Below are 9,738 nucleotides of genomic sequence, written 5' to 3'. Positions count from 1 at the left end.
ACAGTCTCGGGTGACCACAGGCCCCTGGGAGGGTGTCACTGTTGTCAACTGGGGTTGACTGGTGTGTCACCTCCACAAGCCCTGAAAGTGTTAAGGAGTCGGGATTACTGGGGAAAGGATGGCACAAGCTTGTTAGCAACAACCCTCACTGGTACGAGCGTCAGAAGATGAACACCTCCCACCCCACTCTTCAGGCAAAGGCTCACTACATAGCCCAGTGTCTTAGCTAGTTTTATGTGAACTTGGCACAAGCCAAAGTCATCTGAGAAAAGGGAACTTCAACTGAAAAAAAAAAAAATCTGCCATGTCAAACAAGATCTGGCTGTAACCAGCGGTGGTGGCTCACGCCTTTAATCCCAGCACTCAGAAGGCAGAGGCAGGCGGATCTCTGTGTGTTTGAGGCCAGCCTGGTCTATGAGTGAGATCCAGGATAGGCAGGGATGCTACAAGGAGAAACCCTGTCTTGAAAAATAATAAAGAGCTGAATGGACAATAGCTAGACAGGAGAGGACAGGCAGGACTTCCGGGCAAAGAGAGAGGAGAAGAGATGAATCTAGGCATGGGAGAGACACGAGAGGAAACAGGAGATGCAAGATCAAAGAGGTAAAACGCCATGAGGCAAAATATAGATTCATATAAATGGGTTAAGTTACAAGAGCTAGTGGGACAAGCCTACGTTATAGGCTAACCTTTCATAATTAATAATAAGTCTGTGTCAGTTTTTGTGAACTGGTAGCCCAAAGAAAAATCCATCTACGTATGGTGCCCAAAGTAGGGCTCAAAAATCCAAAGATAGGGCCTAGGAAAGCTAAGAAAAGTTCAGGACAAGGAGCCAGATGTGGCTTTCTAGTCCTGTGGTCTCTCTTGCGGGCCAGTGCTCTGCATACAGAGGTGCTGCTGCCTGTGGGCTGAAGCCTGCAGGCTGGCTGCTAGGACCGTGGGCCAGCACCATGTGCTACGCTGAGCCTCAGGGCAGATGACATGGCAGTTTAAGATTTGTCTCTTGTGGTCAGAGAACAGCTGCAGGTACTCAGTAAAGACAGATCCAGGTTGGGGGTGGGGGACTCTAAACAGGTTACAGTGTGTTTAAAAAATGTGTATAGGCTTTAAAAAAAAAGAAAATGGGTAGACAGTCATAGAAAAAATAGTTTAAAACTAATAAGGTAAAGTCTTTAAAGAGAGAATAAAATAATATAGAAAGGCTAAGCCACATAAAGATGGAAAATACACAGAGACTCTGGATCCTATATGGTGTTTTGTAGACTTTGAATTTTTTGATTGTTGATGAGTGAATGACAGCTTCTAAGAACCACAGGATTGTTAAGAGGGACTGCTGAATTAAACCAGCCTAGATACTTTAGGAATACCTTAACTTTAAAATAAAATTCAAAAAATGTATTGCATTGGGGAAGAGGTTATGCTTTTGCTTCCACAGAAAATGAAGGGCTGTGGATCCATTCAAGGTTAAAGAGAATCAGGTGTGTTCAGGGGAAACTGCATGAAATTATTTTTATTTTATTTTAATTACTTTCATTTTATGTATTGAGTGCTCTGCATGTCTACCTGCATGCCAGAGAAACCATCAGATCCTATTTTAGATGATTGTGAGCCATCATGTGGTTGCTAGGAATAGAACTCAGAACCTCTGGAAGAGCAGCCACTGTTCTTTTTTTTTTTTTTTAATATGTACTTATTTATTTATACACTAGCCAGAAGAGGGCACCAGATATCATTATAGATGGTTTGTGAGTCACCATGGTGGTTGCTGGGAATTGAACTCAAGTCCTCAGGAAGAGCAGCCCAGTGCTCCCAATCTCTGAGCTATCTCTCCAGCTCCCAAAGGATCTAGACTTTTTTGTTTGTTTGTTTGTTTGTTTTTTGTTTTGTTTTTTGAGACAAGGTTTCTCTGTGTAGCTTTGGAGCCTGTCCTGGAATTCACTCTGTAGACCAGGCTGGCCTCGAACTCAGATCCGCCTGGTTCTGTCTCCTGAGTGATGGGTGGGATTAAAGGAGTGCACCACCACTGCCTGACACAGCCACTGTTCTTAACCATTGAGCCATCTCTCCAGCCCATGCCTGAAAATCTTTTTTTTTTGGGGGGGGGCGGTTTGAGGTAGAGTTTCTTGTTTAGCTTTGCCACCTTTCCTGGAACTCACTCTGTAGCCCAGGATGGCCTTGAACTCACAGAGATCCACCTGGTTCTGTCTCCTGTCTTGAAAAACATAAATAAATAGATAGATAGATAGATGGATAGATGGATGGATGGATGGATGGATGGATGGATGGATGGATAGATAGATAGATAGATAGATAGATAGATAGATAGATAGATAGACAGACAAATAAACAAACAAATGAATGAATAAACAAACAAACAAATAAGTGGATAAATAAGTGAATAAATAAATAAATAAATGGGACAATTAATCTCGAATATTTTACATCAGTATGGATTTTGGGAGGGGTTTGAGACAGGCCTTCTCTGTAGCTTTGGAGTCTGTCCTGGACTAGCTCTGTAGACCAGGCTGGCCTTGAACTCACAGATATCCACCTGCCTCTGCCTCCCGAGTGCTGGGATTACAGGCATGCACCACCACTGCCCAGCCAGTATGGATTTTTGTATTGATACAAGTTTAAGGTTATTTTTGTTAGAACATACTCAATATCTGTTTTTACTCTTGTTTAAGATATTTTTGTATATTGATACAAATTTAAGGCTATTTTTATTATACTGTATTATATGTTTTTCTATTTCTTATTTAAGGTATTGTACCTATGCAGCTCATCTAAAGATGTAATGTAAAGTTCCAATCCTTGAAAGCTATTTAGGATAGTAAAGAAATACACGTTAGTAGTTAGTTATCCCAAGCAATCAAACCTATAGTCATGTTATGTATATCTTCAAGGTAAGTCAGAGAAATATTTTAAATAGATAGTCTTCAAACACTTCATAGACCTACAGAATATGGCATTTTAATGTTTTAATAACATGGGGCTTTTCATGACAGTGTGTCACGTCTGCTCCTTGCAGCATCAATTATTCCAAAAGAGGATTGTGGGCATTGAAAAACCTCCATATGGAGTTCACTTTCATTTGTGGCAAGTTAGCCACTGAGCTAAGAAACTACCCTTGCCTCAACTGCTGACAGAATGCATCCCATTTAGATAATCAAGACACAAAAGAAGACAACTGCTGAGCTTTGCCAAGACAAGGTAAGACAGTCCTTCAAAATTCCTGCTTCATACAAAAGTCTGTCAGATATTTTTTGTTTGTTGGTTTTTGGTTTTTTGAGTTAGGGTTTCTCTGTGTAGCTTTGGAGCCTGTCCTAGAACTCATTCTGGTAGACCAGGCTGGCCTCAAACTCACAGAGATCTGCCTGCCTCTGCCTCCCAAGTGCAGGGATTAAAGGTGTTCACTACTACCACCTGTGAAAATGTTTTGAGATCTAAAAAAAAAAAAATAGTTTTAGGTTGGTAATACAAATTAGGACAAAAAGTAAATTAAGTACAAAACTTTGGACTCACCAATATATGATAGAAAATGGAGTATTTTCTCTAAATTTGCCAAATACAAATGGACTGGACATTGTGAATGTAATTCTTACTTAATAATTGTTCTTTATTTCTTTTTTTTTTTTTTTTTTTTTTTTGAGACAGGATTTCTCTGTGTACTTTTTGGTGCCTGTCCATCAGGCTGGCCTTGAACTCACAGAGATCTGCCTGGCTCTGCCTCCTGAGTGCTGGGATTAAAGGCATGCACCATCACTGCCAGGCCCTGATAATTGTTCTTACTGAATATAGTTTTACTGTCTTGGAATTAAAACCTTTCTTTTTTTATTTAGACAAAAAGGGAGACATGTTGTGGAATAATCTTTTTTTGTACACTGTGAAGATGTGTCTTTGCCAAAGCACCTTCTGATTGGCTTAATAAAGAGCTGAATGGTCAGTAGCTAGGCAAAAAGAATTTAGGTGGGAAGAGGATAAGCATCACTTCCAGGCAGAGGAAGAGGAAAAGAGATGAATCTAGGTGTGCAGGAGAGATGCCAGAGGACAGAGAAAGGAAACAGGAATTGCAAGATGAAAAAAAAGTAAAAAGTTGCAAGCTAGTGGGACAAGCCTGAGCTATAGGCCTAGCTTTCATGATTAATAGCAAGTCTCTGTGTCATTTTTTTGTGAGCTGGTGTCCCAAAGAAAAATCCGTTCACAGGGTGGCCTCCGGCTGACTATTCTTCTGCTTCAGCCACCCCAGAGTTGGGTTAATATGGGCAACCAGGACCAATAATCCCCTCCTTTCACAATAAATGACCCTGCTGTCTCTTCAGATTTTTGTTGTTGTTGTTTTGGTTTTTCAAGACAGCAAGACAGGGTTTCTCTGTGTGGACCAAGATGGCCTTGAACTTCCAGAGATCTACCTGCTTCTGCTTCCTAAGTGCTGGGATTAATGATGCCCAGCTCTCTTCAATTCTTATCTACAGACTTGACACTATCCTGAACTCTGGATGACAACCTGATTCCTTTTTTATGATTTATAAACAATAAATATATTGTTTATATTAAATATATAAGTATATTTATAATATAAAATTATATATAATATTATATACATATATTATATATAAGAAAAATATATTTGTTTATATGTAAATATAGAATATATATATGTTATGGAATAATCTTTTTGTGCACTGTGAAGATGTGTCTTTGCCAAGGCACCTTTGTTAGTTATTTGGCAGTGCTCTTACTCTGCGAGGAACACGTCCCGAACACGACAAATGCACAGAAGAGCTGTTTATTAATATAGGATAGAGGATAGAGGTGACAGGCCTGTGTGAAGCACACACATGAGTGAGGAGAGGAGAGAAGAGAAGAAGAGGAGAGAGACCTGTGCAAAATGGCGCCTGCTTTTTAAAGAGTGAGCTGCGCATGCGTACAGGACCGCATGTGGCTACTCCATGCATGCGCGTAGATTACATGGCCGTAGGTTTTACACAACCATGTAAAGCCACAGAGTCCTAGTCACAAGATGTTCTGACCTGGAAATGGCTATTTTGAACCGGAAATAACTAGGCGGTCCACCGGGAAAGCCCAACCGTGTGGACATGTTGTGATTTCCTATCAACCTTCTGATTTGGATTAATAAAGAGCTAATGGTCAATAGCTAGGCAAAAAGAATTTAGGTGGGAGAACAAAATTAAAAGGATGCTGGGAAGAAGAAGAGCAGGGTCAAAGAGAGTTGCCAGCAGGACACAGAGGAAGCAGGAGATGAATTATGCTATGCCAAAAAAAAGGTACCGCCACATAGTAGAGCATAGATAAGAAATATGAGTTAATTTAAGATGTAAGGGCTAGTTAGTAACAAGTCTAAGCTATCAGTCAAGCATTTCTAATTAATAATAAGTCTCTGTGTAGTTATTTGGGAGCCAGCTGGCAGAACAGAGAAACAACACCTACATATATACAATATGTAAATATAATTTTTTATAAATTATATTTATATGTCATGTATAGTGTATGTGTATATGTGTGGTTTTATGAGACAGGGTCTCTTTATGTAGTAGTGGCTATCCTGGAGCTCTTTCTGTAGACCAGGCTGGCCTGGAACTCACAGAGATCCACCTGTTTCTGCCTCCCCAATGCTGGGATTAAAGGCATGCACCACCACTCCCAGCTTATTTTTTTTTTAAGATTTTTTAAAATTTATTATGTATACAGCACGTATGACTGCAGGCCAGAAGAGGGCACCAGATCTCATTACAGATGGTTGTGAGCCACCATGTGGTTGCTGGGAATTGAACTCAGGACCTCTGGAAGAGCAGTCAGTGCTCTTATCCTGTGAGCCTTCCCAGCTTATTTTTATTATTTTAAATTACATGGTTGGGGGGCAGGTATGTGCCCATGAATATAGGTGCTCTTGGAGGCCAGAGGCCTAGGATCCCTTGGAGATGAGTTACAGGCAGTTGTAAGATACCCATAATGGATGCTGGGAAGCAAATTTGAGTCCTCTGCAAAAATATCATGTTCTTAACTGCTGAACTTACCAGCCCACTTCCCTGCTCTTCTAACCTACAACCTAGTTAGTCAACAAGGTCTTTCCAGTTTACTCTTGTGAAGCCAAACTACCCTAACCGCCACAACTGCTTCACTGCTGGTGTTCCAATGTATGCTCTTATTCTGGAGGAATAGTCTCTGTATGCCAGGTGGACCTCATGAAGTTAGGTCCCATCACCCACTGTCCCTCTAACTCACCACCCTCTTATGTCTCTTGCATTCCCAGGGAGTGAAGAACTTGAATGGTAGTCCGGCTCTGTTTCCCTTGCTAATCTAACCTTCTCATCTCCAGACTCTGACTTCCTCACTGGCGAGAACAGGATCCTTTGAGACTTCTGAGCTTGCTGCAGTGACAACACCCTGCATTCCCTGTGTGAGGCCAGTCCCCACCTCTTCCAGGGTTCTTATGAGGAGAGAGGGATAAGAAAATATTAGAAAGATAGCAAAGAGGAGAAAGACAGAAATATAGGATAGCTTCGGGAGGACCTGGGTCAATACCCAACGGTATTTATTCATTTATTTTTTCCATTATTTATTCAAAGGACTTTTTATAACAATGCCAATGGGTGGAGTGAAAGACCTCCCCCTGGCTAGATCAAAGCTAACTGCACAGCCAAGTGACGACCCTTCCAAACACCCAGTAACTACGCCCATGGTCAAATCATCCCCTTATGCAGCCCTGCTGGGTAAAGCAAGCACAGATTCTCAGACCCTGAGTGATTTCTTACTAGGAAACCTCTGTGGGTCTCTACAACTCCCCCTTTAAGGGGATCTCTGCTGAACTCTTCATTTAGGCTCCAGCCAGGAAATGACCAGTGCACCTGAAGCATCCTTGCCTGGCTCCCACTAGGCCATAGTCACTGCAGAATCAAGCTGTTTACCTGCTCCCAGCACACAACAGATGTGTATATACAGGTGCTAAATATATCAGTGATGTATATCAGTGAAGCTTCTACACAGCTTCCAAGAAATGCTGAATTCCTGTCAGCTCAGAGGAGGAGAAGAAGGACTGAGAGGTAAAGCAGTCCAGCTGGTGCTCTGAGAAAGAGAGAGTATCCTTGTGGGCAGGCACACTCTGGGCAAAGGGAGTAGGAATCAACTCAGAAGCAGATGCCAGTCCAGTTTTGCTCTCTTCCTTGGATGAGAATACAGCCAACAACCTCCACAGTTCCCCCCACTTCCTCACACAGATCGGTGCTTCTAGAACCCCAAATGGATAATGGGGCTTCCAAAACCAGGACTTCCAAAGCATTTAGTGATCATAACTTAAGCCCATTTGGATGTCAATCACTTTTCCTTCTGCAGGCCACTTTCTTCTGCTTCCAGAGCTTTCCTGGAGTCACTGAGGGGACAAACTAATCCAATTAGCCATTCAACCCAGAACATGGAAGGCAGAGGCCCAGAACAGAGCATCCAATTTGGACTAGGCATCAAGGAAGGTTGTTATACTTGAAGAGAAGTAATTTTCCAAGACAACAAAAGGGGGGTTGGAGCTCCAGCAGCCCAGAAAGCTAAAGAATTACAGCAGAGGGTCCAGAGTGCAAGGTGGGGTAGGGTAAGTGAGGGTGGGACAGAGACTGAGAGTCTGAAAAGTAAGCTTTAAAAACTCACTGGTGCTGGGTGGTGGTGATGCACGCCTCTAATCCCAGCACTCGGGAGGCAGAGGCAGGTGGATCTCTGAGTTCGAGGACAGCCTGGTCTCCAAAGCGAGTTCCAGGACAGCCAGGAATTAAACAAAAACAAACAACAACAAACCTCTCAGTGGTTAAGAGCACTGCCTGCTCTTCTAGAGAACCTGGACTCAGTTCCCATCACCTGTAACTCCAGTTCTAGGTGTCTTAAGGCTTTAAGACTTAAGCTTCTGTGGGTGCCAGGTAAACACATGGTGCACAGATATGCATGCAGGCAAAACATCAATACACACAAAATAAAATAATAGAAAAAAGTATCTAAAAGCTAAAAATACCCTTGAACAACAAGATAAGATTAGAGATTTTGAGATCTCCCAAGATCAAATTCTTGATGAGGGCTGCTTCAATGATATTAATGTACACTCTACCTTTGATAAGCATACATTATCCATATGCCATACAGCAGCCTAAAATGCTTGGGAAAAAATTCCAGAATCAGAAAGACCAACTGAGCTATATACAAAAGTCTTCCAGGGGTCAAAAGAACCATTTACTGATTTTTTACAAAGACTGACCATGGCTATAAACAAGACAATATCAGAACATGAATTAAGACAAATATTAGGGGCTGGAGAGATGGCACAGTGGTTAAGACACTGGCTGCTATTCCAGAGGACCCAGGTTCAATTCCCAGCACCCACATGGCAGCTCACAGTTGTCTGTAACTCCAGTTCCAGGAGTTCTGACACCCTCACACCAATGCACATAAAATAAAAATTAAATAAATTATTTTTTAAAAAGACAAATAGCCGGGTGGTAGTAGCACATGCCTTTAATCCCAGCATTTGGGAGGCAGAGGCAGGTGGGTCTCTGCGAGTTCAAGGCCAACCTGGTCTCCAAATCGAGTTCCAGGAAAGGCACAAAGCTACACAGAGAAACACTGTCTCAACAAAACAGAACAAAACAAAACAAAACAAAACAAAACAAAACAAAACAAAAGACAAATATTAATTCGATCTTTGGCTTTTGATAATGCTATATAGAATAAAAAGGATACTTGTACCTTTAAAGATTAAACCAACACCCATAAAGGAATGGATTCAACACACAAACCATATTGAGTCTCTTAAGTGTGATGAAGAGGCTTGGATAGGAGAGTTGATTTCCAAGGTGGAAGGAGACATCAAAATACCAAATGTTTTAACTGTAATAAACCAGGTCATATAAGAAGGAATTGTACACAGGGCATTCCTAAAAACAATGCTTCTTTTAGAAATAACCCTAACAGGAGACCCCAACCTTATGCAGAAGATGCGGCAAAGGCCAACAATGGACCAATGGATACAGATCAACAAGAAACATACAAGGCAACCATTTACCGATGGGAAACACCTTGAGGGGGGCCTCTCCCAGGCCCCCAAATCGAACATGGTCCAATCATATCCAGTCATTGTGGAGGAAATTCTTCCCTAGGAATATTAACCCAATGCCTAATATACAAAACAATACTACACTGAAACAAATCTACAGTTTTGGTAGATGATCAAAAATTCTGGGTTGGGGATTTAGCTGGGTTGGGGATTTAGCTCAGTGGTAGAGCACTTGCCTAGCAAGCACAAGGCCCTGGGTTTGGTCCTTAGCTCCTGCAAAAAAAAAAAAAAATCCAACAAACACCATAAAATTAATATATTGACAGATTTCCATAAAGGAACAAAGACCAAAGCTTAGACTACAAATTAAAAACATTGTTCTAGGCTGGGCAGTGGTGGCATACGCCTTGTTTGTTTCTTTGTTTTGTTTTGTTTTGTTTTCTGACAGGGTTTCTCTGTGTAGCTTTAGTGCCTGTCCTGGATCTCACTCCTGCCTCTGCCTCCCTAGTGCTGGAATTAAAGGCAATGGTGGCACATGGGAGGCAGAGCCAGGCAGATCTCTGTGAGTTTGAGACCAGTCTAGTCTACAAATTGAGTTCCAGGACAGGCCCCAAAGCTATACAGAGAAACCCTGTCTCAACCCTCCCCCAAGAAAAAATTATTCTAGAAGGCTTAATAGACACAGATGC

Source organism: Onychomys torridus, chromosome 5 (assembly GCF_903995425.1).
Source record: "Onychomys torridus chromosome 5, mOncTor1.1, whole genome shotgun sequence".
NCBI classification, from domain to species: Eukaryota; Metazoa; Chordata; class Mammalia; order Rodentia; family Cricetidae; genus Onychomys; species Onychomys torridus.
The sequence above is the reverse complement of the archived record's forward strand: the minus strand, read 5'-3'. Positions refer to the sequence as shown.